Genomic DNA, 13,457 nt, shown 5'->3' on the forward strand with positions numbered 1-13,457 from the left:
TTGGCTCCTCATTACTTATGCAATTTCTGTAGCCAGCTTGAATTTCTCCTCAGAAAATGAGTTTTTCTTTTCTACTGCATCATCAGGCTGCAAATTTTCTGAACTTTTGTGCTCTGTTTCCCTTTTAAAATGGAATGCTTTTAACAGCAACCAAGTCACCTCTTGAATGCTTTGCTGCTTAGAAATTTCTTCTGCCAGGTACCCTAAATCATCTCTCTCAAGTTCAAAGTTCCACAGATCTCTAGGACAGGGGCAAAATGCCACCAGTCTCTGCTAAAACATAACAAGAGTCACCTTTGCTCCAGTTCCCAACAAGTTTCTCATCTCCATCTGAGACCACCTCAGCCTGGACCTTACTATCAGCCCATTCAACAAGTATCTAGGAGGTTCCAGACTTTCCCACATTTCCTGTCTTCTTCTGAGCCCTCCAAACTGTTGCAGCCTCTGCCTGATACAAAGTTGCTTCCACATTTTCGGGTATCTTTTCAGCAACACCCCACTGTACTGGTACAAACTTACCGTATTAAACAGTTTTCACACTGCTAATAAAGATATACCTGAGACCAGAAAGAAAAAGCAGTTTAATCGAACTTAAAATTCCACATGGCTATGGAGGTTTCAAAATTATGGTGGGAGGCGAAACTTACATGGTGGCAGCCAGAGAGAATGTGATAAACCCATCAGCTCTCATGAGACTTACTCATTACCACAAGAACAGTATAGGGGAAACCTCCCCCATGATTCAAATTATCTCCCACCAGGTGCTGCCCACATGGGAATTGTGGGAGTACAATTCAAGATGAGATTTAGGTGGGGACACAGAACCAAACAATATCACTCCCCTAGTTCTCTTTCCTAAATGTGTTTTTGTAGCTTTCTGCCAGCAACTACTTAGTAACAGCAGGACATTTTTTGGTAAACTACATTGCTATTTCTTTGAAAAACACTACATTCCTCTTATATGAAAAACGTTGTGACACCTTAGAAGTAAGTGTAAGGGAGCAGTGCCCTTCAAAAAGAAAACTTGATTATACTGTGCTTTTTAGGAGATAATCATACATTCATGATCCTGAGACTTGTGTTTTGTAGTTTTACAAAGATTTGCTTCTTACTGGTAGTGCTGTAAATATGGTAAGAATATCACGATTCCTATTTTTGAATAAGGAAACAGGCTCATGTGAATGACAGCTTGCTAACACACCACTAGTTAGTGGTTGAGCCTCAGATAGAGAGGAGATTGTCTATTATGTGCACCTCCTTCACTGCTCACTGCTCCACGGCTCCCTCTTATTACCATTTGAGGTATATTTCAGAAGTCTTGAAATTATGATCCAGTACCTTGTTTTCTTTCATTTCATACCTTGAGAAAACATTTAGGTAACTAGACTTAAGTTGGAAGATAGTAAAGGAAATTACCAACTAGGAGTGCTTAAATTTTTGTAGAGAAGTAAAGTCAGATACAAGGGCTAATGTTTGTGGGTATGATGCAAATAGTTCCAGGTGCATGTGGATCATTGTATACTTAGACATAAGCACTGTGCTTATTGAAGCGTTTGCTTTATATTCTCTACCTTAATTGGTAGGCTATGATTATATACCAGCACATGAACAAATATGTTATGCCATGCAAATATGTAGGACCGGGGGGAGGATATGATGAATAATCTGAAAATTTACCTGTTGAGGAAATGAAAGCTCTTAAACAAAAAGCCTTGAAACAAAACTGACCTCAAAATCAATAAAGAGTACTAATAGCAATAAGTTTTGAAAGAGATATATTATGAAATGATTAAAAGATTTCCAGCTTTTTCACATATAAGAATGCAATATTATCAAATGTGGAAAATTTCAGTTGTCTGAGATAAGTCTTTGTGTATATAGTAATTTTCTTCAAAAGAGTGAAAAGTAGCCAAATATCAAGTATGTTTCACTATCTTCACACTCACACAGTAGCTCATATTTCTGTGAAGCCATAGAGTAATTGCCAAATTGAAATTTCAAGCTCTTTGAGGACAAGAACTCTGGCTTACTTCATATTATCAGCAAAATATACGCACCTGTGATAAATGCTTGTTAATGAATGAAGAGAACTTCAAGAGTGAGTTGGAGGCCAGAATTCCTGTGACTTGTACATATTGTTTGTTTTTGTGTTTTATATTATTTTAGCTATAATGTGGAATCCCAAGCACATCTCACATTGTTCACTGAAAAAGCTTGATACAAAGTATGCATACAGTATGATCACAGCCACATAAAACTGTTAAAAACTACACAAAGTAAAAATGATGACAAGGAGATTTACCAAATGGCAGCAACTTGAACAGCTGTGGATATTTTTCTTTTTCTCCTGAATAGCCATGGATATTTTTCTTTTTCTTTTCTGTTTTTTAAACTTTTATATTATAATAGATTATACTGATATAAGAAAAGGTTCATTATATAATGATAACATGTTACAATATACTCTTTTATAGTAGTATGATTGGAGTCATGAGTAAAGAACTAATACTTCTTTTTTCAACTCATTTTGGCTTTCAACTCGAATTGGCTTTCTTGATTACCTTACATATTCCTATTTTAGGGGAGCATAAAAAACTGTTACTGAGTATATGGTAGTATTATCTCCAGAGCCAGTGTATGGAGTGAAATAAATCTATATAAACCAAAAGTTCATTCTGCCATTTCTCACCTTGAGTCTGGCGCCTGAGACCACTCAGCTATCCTGACACTCCATTCTGCCATTTCACATCCTTTTTTCTTTTTTCCCCCCAGATATGAATATATTTAGCATATTAGAGATCTCTGTAATTCACAAATATTTTTTCGTAAATCCTATATTCCTGGCCTTGTGTTAGGTCTTGGTTCCTAAGTTGGCTTTTTATCCGTGGTGTTTGGTTTGGCACTTTCTAAATTACAGATGTAAGCTGAAGCCATCGTGGACTATAGAAAACCAATGGGTAAATTTCTATATTATATCTCCCCCAAGGAATATGTGCCAAAATAGAATCATCAATCCTAGACTGTGACTCCATGCTTGGGAATAGCTTGAGGAATAAATGCTTGTTCTAAAAGCCCTTTGTCCTTATTTTGGTCATTTGAAATTGTCACACTCCAGTTGTTACTAAAACAAAATAAGCTTTGTGTGCTTTGCAAATTTGACTCATATTAATTTTATGTCTTTGCCTGAGGTAATATTTTGATATATGATGCAAGTACAGTTCTCACTTAGAAACCAATAATATTCAGCATCTTGGTCTCTTTAAAATAATTGCACGTAATGCCTAAAGTATATCTAAACCTTTTATTTTTTATTTATTTTTTATTATACTTTAAGTTCTAGAGTCCATGTGTAGAACATACAAGTTTGTTACATAGGTATACACGTGCTATGGTGGTTTGCTTAGGTATTTCTCCTAATGCTATCCATCCCCTATCCCCCGACGCCCTGCTATCCCTCCCCAACCCCCCCATCCCCTGACAGGCCCTGGTGTGTGATGTCCTCCTCCCTGTGTCCATGTATTCTCATTGTTCAACTCCCACTTATGAATGAGAACGTGCAGTGTTTGGTTTTCTGTTCTTGTGTCAGTTTGCTGAGAATGATAGTTTTCAGCTTTATCCATGTCCCTGCATAGGACATGAACTCATCCTTTTTTATGGTTGTATAGTATTCCATGGTGTATATGTGCCACATTTTCTTTATCCAGTCTATCATTGATAGGCATTTGGGTTGGTTCCAAGTCTTTGCTATTGTGAACAATGCCACAATACACATATGTGTACATGTGACTTTATAGTAGAATGATTTATAATTCTTTGGGCATATGCCCAGTAATGGGATTGCTGGGTCAAATGGTATTTCTGTTTCTAGATCCTTGAGGCATCACCACATTTTCTTCCACAGTGGCTGAACTGATTTACACTCCCACCAACAGTGTAAAAGCATTCCTATTTCTCCACATTCTCGCCAGCATCTGTTGTCTCCTGATTTTTTAATGATCATCATTCTAACTGGCATGAAATGATATCTCAATATGGTTTTGATTTGCATTTCTCTCATGACTAGTGATGTTGAGCTTTTTTCATGTTTGTTGGCTGCGAAAAGGTCTTCCTTTGAGAAATGTCTGTTCCGGTCCTTTGCCCACTTTTTGATGGGCTTGTTTGTTTTTCTCCTGTAAATTTGTTTAAGTTCTTTGTAGATTCTGGATATTAGCCCTTTGTCAGATGGGTAGATTGCAAAAAATTTTTTCCATTCTGTTGGTTGCTGGTTCACTCTAATAATATTTTCTTTTGCTGTACAGAATCTCTTTAGTTTGATTAGATTCCATTTGTCAATTTTGGCTTTTGCTGTCATAGCTTTTGGTGTTTTAGTCATGACGTCCTTTCCCATGCCTATGTCCTAAATGGTATTGCCTAAGTTTTCTTCTAAGGTTTTTATGTTGATAGGTCTTATGTTTAAATCTTTAATCCATCTGGAGTTAATTTTTGTGTAAGGTGTAAGGAGGGGATCCAGTTTCAGCTTTCTGCATATGGCTAGCCAGCTTTCCCAACACCATTAATTAAATAGGGAATCCTTTCCTCATTGCTTGTTTTTGTCAGGTTTGTCAAAGATCAGATGGTTGTAGATGTGTGATGTTATTTCTGAGGCCTCTGTTCTGTTCCATTAAACCTTTTACTTTTTAAAGTTTTTGTCCAGCTAGAATCTGGCACAAGACTTGACTTAGAAGGTCTGAGTTGTGTCATAGGGCAGGATGAATGCCTCATGGTAGGTCAAAAAAAAAAACAATTTAAACTTCATTCCAAATTTCACTTTAGTTTTAGATGTTTTGCCATGGCATTAGAGGGTAAATCTGAAAGCAAGGACAGGACAGCCCTAACTTAGTAAGCCATAGGTATGGCAATCTATACATGATCTTCGGATCACTTTTCCAGATTTCTCTCTGGGATAATAAGAATACTATCTCTGATATGTACTTTAGAGTTTCAGGTGTATTTTCTCATAATAGAGATTTCATCAAGAAGTTCCACTTCCAGCCATGACAATGTGAGGACCTCTATAGATTTGCTCCCTAATGGAACTGCTACAAATTATTTTTAAGAACAACCATTTAAAGTCTGGAAATAGTCCCGAAGGCATACAGTCAATGAAGAAACACCTATTTAAGAAAATCTAAAACTCAGTAAGAAAGTGGACTAGGTGCTGTGTCTCACGCTTGTAATCCAAGCTACTCAGGTGGCTTGAGCTGAGAGGATTACTTGAGTCTAGGAATCTGATGCTGTGGTGAGCTGTGATCACATAAGTGCACTCCACCATGGGTGACAGAGCGAGACCCTATCTCTAAGGAAAAAAAGCAAGGAAAGTGAAAGTCTATATTATTTGAACCAAGACCTGTTCTGTCCCTCTCTTTTGGCTAAGTAAGATAGAAACTCTTCTCCAAACTGGGGCAGGGAAGAATATAGGCTTCCCTTTCCCTCTGTCTCCCAGTTGGAGTGCTGTCTTCACAGGAGTGACAGAATGTCAGTATTTCTCAACCTGCCCCCAGGTACCTGTTGCTGAAACTAAATTCTGGGTAAGTGTAGATGAGTGGTGGGTCCTCCCTCCTTCCATCCTGCCCTTCCTCATGGGATGGCAGCTATACCTTGGGTGTGACATTGCTGAGAATACTGGGGCCACAGTCATCCTGGTAGTGGAACATGGTTCCTCCCCAGGAAAAGCAAACCAAGGAGATCTAGGGTTGCTGTACCTTTACTTCAATTGAGCTGTCAGCCCTAAAGTGGGGGTATCACACAGAAAGAAGCATGCCATTGTCTCTGCCCCTAGCATCAGCACCAGGGCTCAGAAATTTTGTCCAGGGGAAGAAGGAGGCCTTATAAAAGAGAGCTCTGTGTCCTCAAAGGAACTGGCTTCATTTGCAGCAGAATATGCAGAAGTTCATGCCTAACTGTGTAGTTTGTAGTGAAAGGCACTTAGGGGCAGATTGACACAGTCATTGGAGATACAGATTAACCCAAAGGCCAGCTACTTTACTAGGAGGAAAGGGATACCTGGATTAAACTACCAGAGAGAAAGGGGAACAGTGGTAGTTGGAGGAACTATCCCCTCGAAAGAGAGATAATAGATTGGATCTGTTTGTGGAGCAGTTTTTGCCCCAGGACATTTTTGAAGACAATAGATAGTTGGTCATCAGCTAGTGACACATAACAGCTGTGTGTGGTCAGGAAGGGAGAAAGTTAGAGGGGCCTGCCAAAGCCACTGTCTCCCAGGGCAACTGTGGGCATACTCAGTGGTGTGCCCTATAAGGTGCAACATTAGGGCTTCACACTTTGAGGAGGGAGAGGGAGAATAGACTGCTAAAATAATTCAGCCAGTCACTTAAAAAATAAACAAATAAAATAGCAAGTCTTAGAGAGAGTGGTAGTAGTGCAAATACCTAGAGTTGTTAGAAGATGTCCAGTTTCCAAAAAATACTATGAGACATTCAAATAAATAGGAAAGAATGATCCACACATGAGGGAATAAAAGCAGTCACCAAAAACTGCCTGTATGAGTGACCAGATGTTGGATTTAATGAAGACTTCAAAGTTAAATCCATTATAAATACATTCAGAGAACTGAAGGAAACCATGATTAAAGAAGTAACAGATGTGATAAAGTCACATCAAATGGAGAAATCAATACAGAAATAGAAATTATTTTTAAAAAGAGCCAAATAAAGATTCTGGAGTTGAATAAAATACAATAGCTGAAATAAAAATTCACGAAAGGGGATCAACAGTAGATTTGAACTGATAGAAGGAGGAATAAGCAAACTTGAAGATATAGCAATAGAGAATATTCAAGGCAAAGAACAGAAAAAAGAATAAAGAAAAACGAAAAGAGCCTTAGAGAATTGTGGAACAACATTTACTCACCAACCTACACATAATGGGAATACCAGAAGGAGAGAAAAGGGAGAGTAGAAGAAAAATATATTTGAAGAAATAATGGCTTAAAACTTTTCAAATTTATTGGAAACCTACACATTGGAAGTTCAGTGAACCCAAAGAAGTGCTTAAATACATCATCGTAAAAATGCTAAAAGCCAAAGAACAAGAAGAAAATATTGAAAGCAGCAAGAGAAAACAAGGGAAGGTGAATAAGATTCACAGCCGACGAAGTCAGTGGGATAACATATTTAAAGTGCTTAAAGAAGAAACCTCAACTAAGAATCCTATATCTAGAAAGCTATCTTTTAACAGTGCAGGGGAGAGAAAGACATTTTCAGATAAAAAACTGAATTTGTTGCTAGCTGACTCACCTTACAAGACTTACTTACACCTTACAAGTTCTTCAGATTGAAAGCAAGTAACCCTAAACAGTACTTTGAATCCACGTGAAGAAATAAAGAGTACCAGTAAAGCGAATTATGTAATTGCAAAAGTCAGTATAAATACATAATTCTTCTCCCATTTCTCTTAGCTGATTTTAAAAGCATTTGTATAAAACAATATGAATATAATGTATTATTCAGTCAGTAATATAGAGAAATATAATACACTTGCCAAAAACAGCGCAATGGTGAATGGGAGCAAAGCTATATTGAACTAAGGAAGCAAATCCAGATGGTAACTAGGATCCACAAGAACAAATCAAGAAAACCAGAAATGATAAATAAGAAGGCTGATATAACAAAAGCTATAAATGTATACTTGTTCTCCTTCCTTTTCCCAGCTTCTTTAAAAGACAAAATTATAAAGTAATAATTATAATAATGTATATTGGATTTGTAATGTTTATAGGTATGTATGTAACAATAATACTGTAGAAAGAGGGGAAGGGAGTAGTGAAGTGGCTACATTGTCTGGGTTAAATGCATGGGGATTGTCATCTCACACCAAGAAAATTTAGGACATGGACACACATGGGAGTTTGGGAGCAGACGTTTAATAGGCAAAAGAAAGAAAAAGGAAAATAGCTTTCTCTCTAGTGAGAGAGAGGGGACTACTGAGAGGAAAAAGGAGCCAGCAGCTGATCTGCCAGATTTTATAGTCAGATTTGAGGAGGTGATATCTCATTTACATAAAGCTCACAGATTGGTTCGATCAGGTATGATGTTTACATAACGTGGAGAAGGCTGGCCACCCCACCCTAATGTTGTTATGCAAATGAACTTTCCCATTGGCTGGCACTGTCTTGTCTGCTCCTTAATGTACATGTGGCTGACAAAGAGAAGGGAAGATGGAGCTGCCATCTTGAATATGATTGGCACAACTGCCAGCATTTGTGTCTGCAGCTTGATTTTACAGGCTGCTGTTCGTTAGAAAGGAAAATAATTTGGGGCTGCTTTTCATTAGAAGAAAAACCTTACTGAGGACTTCTGTACCCTCACTATCTGCCTAAGTAATTTCTTCTTAACTCCTGTATCAGTAGTGCTATACAGGAATGTTTCTATATCTCACTGGAACTAAATTAGTAGAAATCTGGAGCTGATTCTAATGAGGTATATATGCTAAGCCCTAGAACAATGACTAAGGACATAACTCATATCTACACTCTAAAAACTGTAAAACATTGTTAAAAGAAATTAGGGAAGCTTTTAATAAATGAAAAAACATCCCATGGTCATGGATTAGAAAACTTACTATTGCTAAAATGTCTGTATTCCTCACATTCATCTACAGATTCAATGCAATTTCTTTTAGAAGCCCAGGTGGCTTCTTTGTAGAAATTGACAAACTAGTTCTACAATTCATGTGAAATCACAGCAGACACAGAGTAGTCAAAACAACCTTGAAAGGAAGAAGAAGCTCAGAAGATTCACAATTCCTGATTTTAAAATTTACTACAGGGCCTGGAGCAGTGGCTCATACCCATAATTCAAGCACTTTCAGAGGCCAAGGTGGGAAGATCTCTTGAGCTCAGGAGTTCGAGACCAGCCTGAGCAAAATAGTGAGATGCACCCCTCCACATCTCTAAAACAAACAAACAAAAATTACTACAAATCAGTAATAAGGAAGCTAGTATTGGCATGAGGATAAATGTAGATGTTAACAGTTGGTGCTGTGACACTTAAATAGCCACATGTAAAAGAATACAGCTGGATTCTTACCTCATGCTGTATATAAAAAATTAACTCCACGTAGCCCGACAGGCTAGAAAAAATTAAAATAAATAAATAAATCAAAATAAAAATTAACTCCAAATGAACCAGAGACCCAAATATAAGCATTAAAGTCATAAAACTCTTAGAAAACATAAAGGTAAATCTTCACATCCCTGGATTTGGCAGTGGATTCTTAGAGATAAGACCAGAAACACAAATAATAAAAGAAAAAAAATACGTGAATTGGATTTTATCAAAGTTAAATACTTTTGTGCTTTGAAGGATACTATCATGAAAGTAAAAAGACAACCCACGGAATGGGAGAAAATATTCGCAAATTCTATTTGATAAAAGACATGTATCTAGACTGTATAAATAACTCTTACAACTCAGAGGCAGTTCAGTCTTAAAATGGGCAAATGATCTGACTAGACACTTTTCCAAAGAAGATATACAAATGGTCAGTAAAGATACTTGACATCATTAGTCATCAGGGAAATGCAAATCAAAACCACCATAAAATATCACTTCATACCCACTAGGATGGCTAGAACAAAAAAGATAATAAGTGTTGACAAGAACTGGAAGAAAGCAAATTCCCCATACACTGCTGGTGGGAGTGTAGAATGGTGCAACACTTTGGAAAACAGTCTGGCGGATCCTCAAAAGGCTGAATAATTAGCTTATGACCCAGCAATTGTATTCCTAGGTGTCTACTCAAGAGACATGGAAATAAATGTCCACATGAAAACTTGTACACAAATATTCCTGGCATTATTCATAATAGCCAAAAGATGTAAACATCCCAAATGCCTGTCACCTGGCGAGTGGATAAATAAAATGTGTTATATCTATACAATGAAATATTTGACCATAAAAAGGAGTAAACTAACTGATGCTGCTACAAGTACATGGATGAACTTTGAAAACATGCTACACGAAAGATGCCAGACACAAAAGGCCACAGATCGTATGATCTTATTAACTTAAAATTTTAAAATAGGCAGATCCATGGTGACAAAGTAGATTCATGGTTGCCGGGGCTGGAGGAAGAGAGAAACAGGAGTTACTGCTCATAGGAACTGAGTTTCTTCTGGGGGTGATGAGAATGTTTTAAAATTAGGTAGGATGGTAGCACCAGTGTGAATATAGTAAAAACCAATGAATTGCATGCTTTAACAAGTTGGACTTTACAATATGTGATTTATATCTCAAGCTATTTTAAAAATAAGTACTAGTAGATAATGTATCCTGTATGCCCATCATCATTCCAAGTACTGTTGGGTATTAACATTTAATTCTTACGACAAAGCTATACTAGGTAGAATTCTTTTGCTTATTTTACAGATGAGGAAACAAAGGCACACAGAGAAATTACTTGCCTAAACTAAGGAAGTTGGAGGCCGTGATTCGAACTTAGGCAGCCTGGCTCCATGACCCATGTGCTACACCATATTGCCAGTCATTAATAATTGGATATTCCTGTTGTGTAATTTATGAATCGATTCTATTTATTTTCTGATTTTAGGCATGCGAAATGTAAGATTTGATGGAGAACATAAAGCTTTGACATTAAAGTAGTTAATAGCATTGACAGAAAACAGAAGATCATGCTTGCCAGTGTAGGTGACTGAACAGAATAACTAGTGAAGAAGGTGTCTGTGTAGTGCTGGACTTACAACACTTAGGCATATAGCGGATTTTTTTTTTTTGATGCCTTGGATTGATTTTTTGTCAAAAATGTAAGGTTTCCTTTTCTCAGTAGCTAGCTTTTTTCTTCCTTTCAAATCTTGATCATAGGCTGAGGAAAGTGCAGAAATTCGTACATCCTTGATGCATGGAAAACTCATAGAGACCTGAAAGTTCTTGGCTGACCAGATATTTCCACTGTTCTCAACTCCTTGATTTGTAGATTTAAAAAAAAAAACAAACTAGAGGTTGACTTACCCAAGGTCAGAGTTAATGAGCAGAATAGCTGGAACTCAAACCAGGTCTTCTGTCTTCTTTTCTGACCTCAGTGATCATTTTCGAAGGGCTTATCCTCAAGAGAACTCACAGTGTAGTAAGGGACCCACAGTGTTTACCAGTATAGTACGATTTCTTCTAAGGCATCCTATACTAAGGGTCATCACCCTGACTGAATACTTTCAGTATTGGAAAGCTTATAGCAACCATTATAAGTTTTGTTTTGTTTTGTTTCGTTTTTTAGATGGCTCTGTTAGAAGGCTTTTATTTATATGAACTCTAAACCTGCTTTGCTTGTCCTACCTTACCCATGTTCCTCTTTGCTGCTGTTGTCCATCATTTGACTTAGCTTCCCAGCTCTTTTCTGCCTCTTAGTCTATTATTTTTCCCCCCGACTTACTGCCCAACACATTTATCCAAAAGCTTTCTCTGGCAAAATTTCCTATAGTTTATTCCTTCAGTCTTTTAGCACATAGCTTAAATTGTTGTATATTGACAGTTAGCATTTCTTATTCATTTTACGTATGTCCAACCTCCCTAATATTATAAACTACTTGAGTCATGTTTTTTTTTTTTTTGAGATGGAGTTTTGCTGTTGTTACCCAGGCTGGAGTGCAATGGCGCGATCTCGGCTCACCGCAACCTCTGCCTCTTGGGTTCAAGCAATTCTCCCGCCTCAGCCTCCCGAGTAGCTGGGACTACAGGCGCACACCACCATGCCCAGCTAATTTTTGTATTTTTAGTAGAGACGGGGGTTCACCATGTTGACCAGGATGGTCTTGATCTCTTAACCTCGTGATCCACCCACCTGGGCCTCCCAAAGTGCTGGGATTACAGGCGTGAGCCACTGCGCCCGGCCCGAGTCATGTTCTTTTATAGCTCACTAACCCAAAATAGACATCTTATCACTAAGTTAGAATATATTTCTCTTGAATAATTAGCATGTACTTATATTTTAAATTGGGAACATTTTCAGATATGTTCCTATATCAGAGTGGTATACATAGGTGCTCAGTAATGGACACTGTAGAATCTATAGAATTAATAGAAAAATTGCAGTGTTATTTTTTATAACATCACTACTTCCCTTTCTCAAGTGACTTTGCCGTTTCATTAAAAGGGAAACACTTGTAAACAAATAAAAATATTCCTAGCAGTATTTTGCTTGACTAGAATGTGCTTGTTAGTGTTTCTGGATCTGTTTGTCCATCTGGCCATCTTTATGATGTAATGTGCATCAGCCTCCTACTCTATGCCAAGCACTAGGCTAGAGGTTTTTAAGATATTATCTCATTTTATATTTATAAGCCCTAGTTGTTCTCGCTATTAAATTTAATTTAGAGTGATTTCAAGAAATTTGCCCAATATTACCTAGCCACAGGGGCAGAACACAGCTAGTGTTTGAATCCAGGTGCTTTCTTTTACTTTAACTGTACTGTTTCAGTTAAGTCATGTATAATAAGATGCCTTATACTTCATAACAGGATTTCTCATGCTGTCTGTATAAATAATTACCATAAGCCTGTAAGATAGACATATTTCTATCTTACAAATAAGGAAATATAGTTTCAGAGAGGTCAGTTTCCTCCAGATCCAAGTTCGGAAAATAGAACTAGGGACTAGAAAGAACCCACATACTTTGTTTCTGTGCTTTTTCTGCTATGTTATTAATGTGTTCTTGTGCCTTAGAAGACCTCTAAAATCACACAACTGTCTCATTGAGACAACTTAACTTCCCTCTTTCCCCTATTCTCTGCTATCTTAGTCTGCTTGAGCTGTCAGAATACCATAAACGGTATGGCTTAAAGGACAGAAATTTATTTCTCACAGTTCTGAAGGCTGGGAAGCCGAGATCAAGGTGCTGTCAAGGTAGGTTTCCTTCTGAAGCCTCTTCTCCTAGCTTGTGAGCAGCTGGTATGTCACTGTGTGCTTATATACATTTACACAGCAAGAACACAAGCTCTTGGTGTCTCTTATAAGGGAAGTAATCCCATGAGACCAGGGCCCTACCCTCATGACTTCACCTAACCCCAGTTATCTCTGTATTTGCTTGTTCTTTCACTGCTATAAAGAAATACCTGAGACTGGATAATTTATAAAGAAAAGAGTTTTAATAGGCGCACAGTTCTACAGGCCCTACAGGAAGCAAGGCAGTGTCTGTTTCTGGGAAAGCCTCAGGAAGCTTTTACTCATGGCAGAAGGCAAAGCAGGAGTGAGGCACTTCAAGTGGCTGAGCAGGAGGAAGAGAGAGAGAAGGGGGAGGTGCTACACACTTTTAAGCAGCCACATCTCACAAGAACTCAGGAGAGTACCAAGGGGAAAATCTGCCCCCATGACCCAGTCACCTCCCACTTCCCAGCATGTAATTCTCATCTCCAGCACCAGGGATTCCATTTCAACATGAGATTGGGT

At 37.8% G+C, this 13,457-nt stretch overlaps 1 protein-coding gene across 17 annotated transcripts in view; it reads left to right on the forward strand.

Annotated features, from left to right (window-relative positions):
• Positions 1-13,457, forward strand: part of RIC8B (RIC8 guanine nucleotide exchange factor B) — a 112,959-nt gene that overhangs the window by 13,728 nt on the left and 85,774 nt on the right. For 2 of the 17 annotated variants that reach the window (XM_078337187.1, XM_078337188.1), the window contains exon 3: positions 12,811-12,914. The exons of the other annotated variants lie outside the window; for them this stretch is intronic. The gene's annotated coding sequence lies outside the window, so the exon portion shown is untranslated. The remainder of the gene's footprint in view (positions 1-12,810; positions 12,915-13,457) is intronic. 17 annotated transcript variants of the gene reach the window in all.

The sequence above is a fragment of the Callithrix jacchus genome, chromosome 9 (genome assembly GCF_049354715.1).
Source record: "Callithrix jacchus isolate 240 chromosome 9, calJac240_pri, whole genome shotgun sequence".
NCBI classification, from domain to species: Eukaryota; Metazoa; Chordata; class Mammalia; order Primates; family Cebidae; genus Callithrix; species Callithrix jacchus.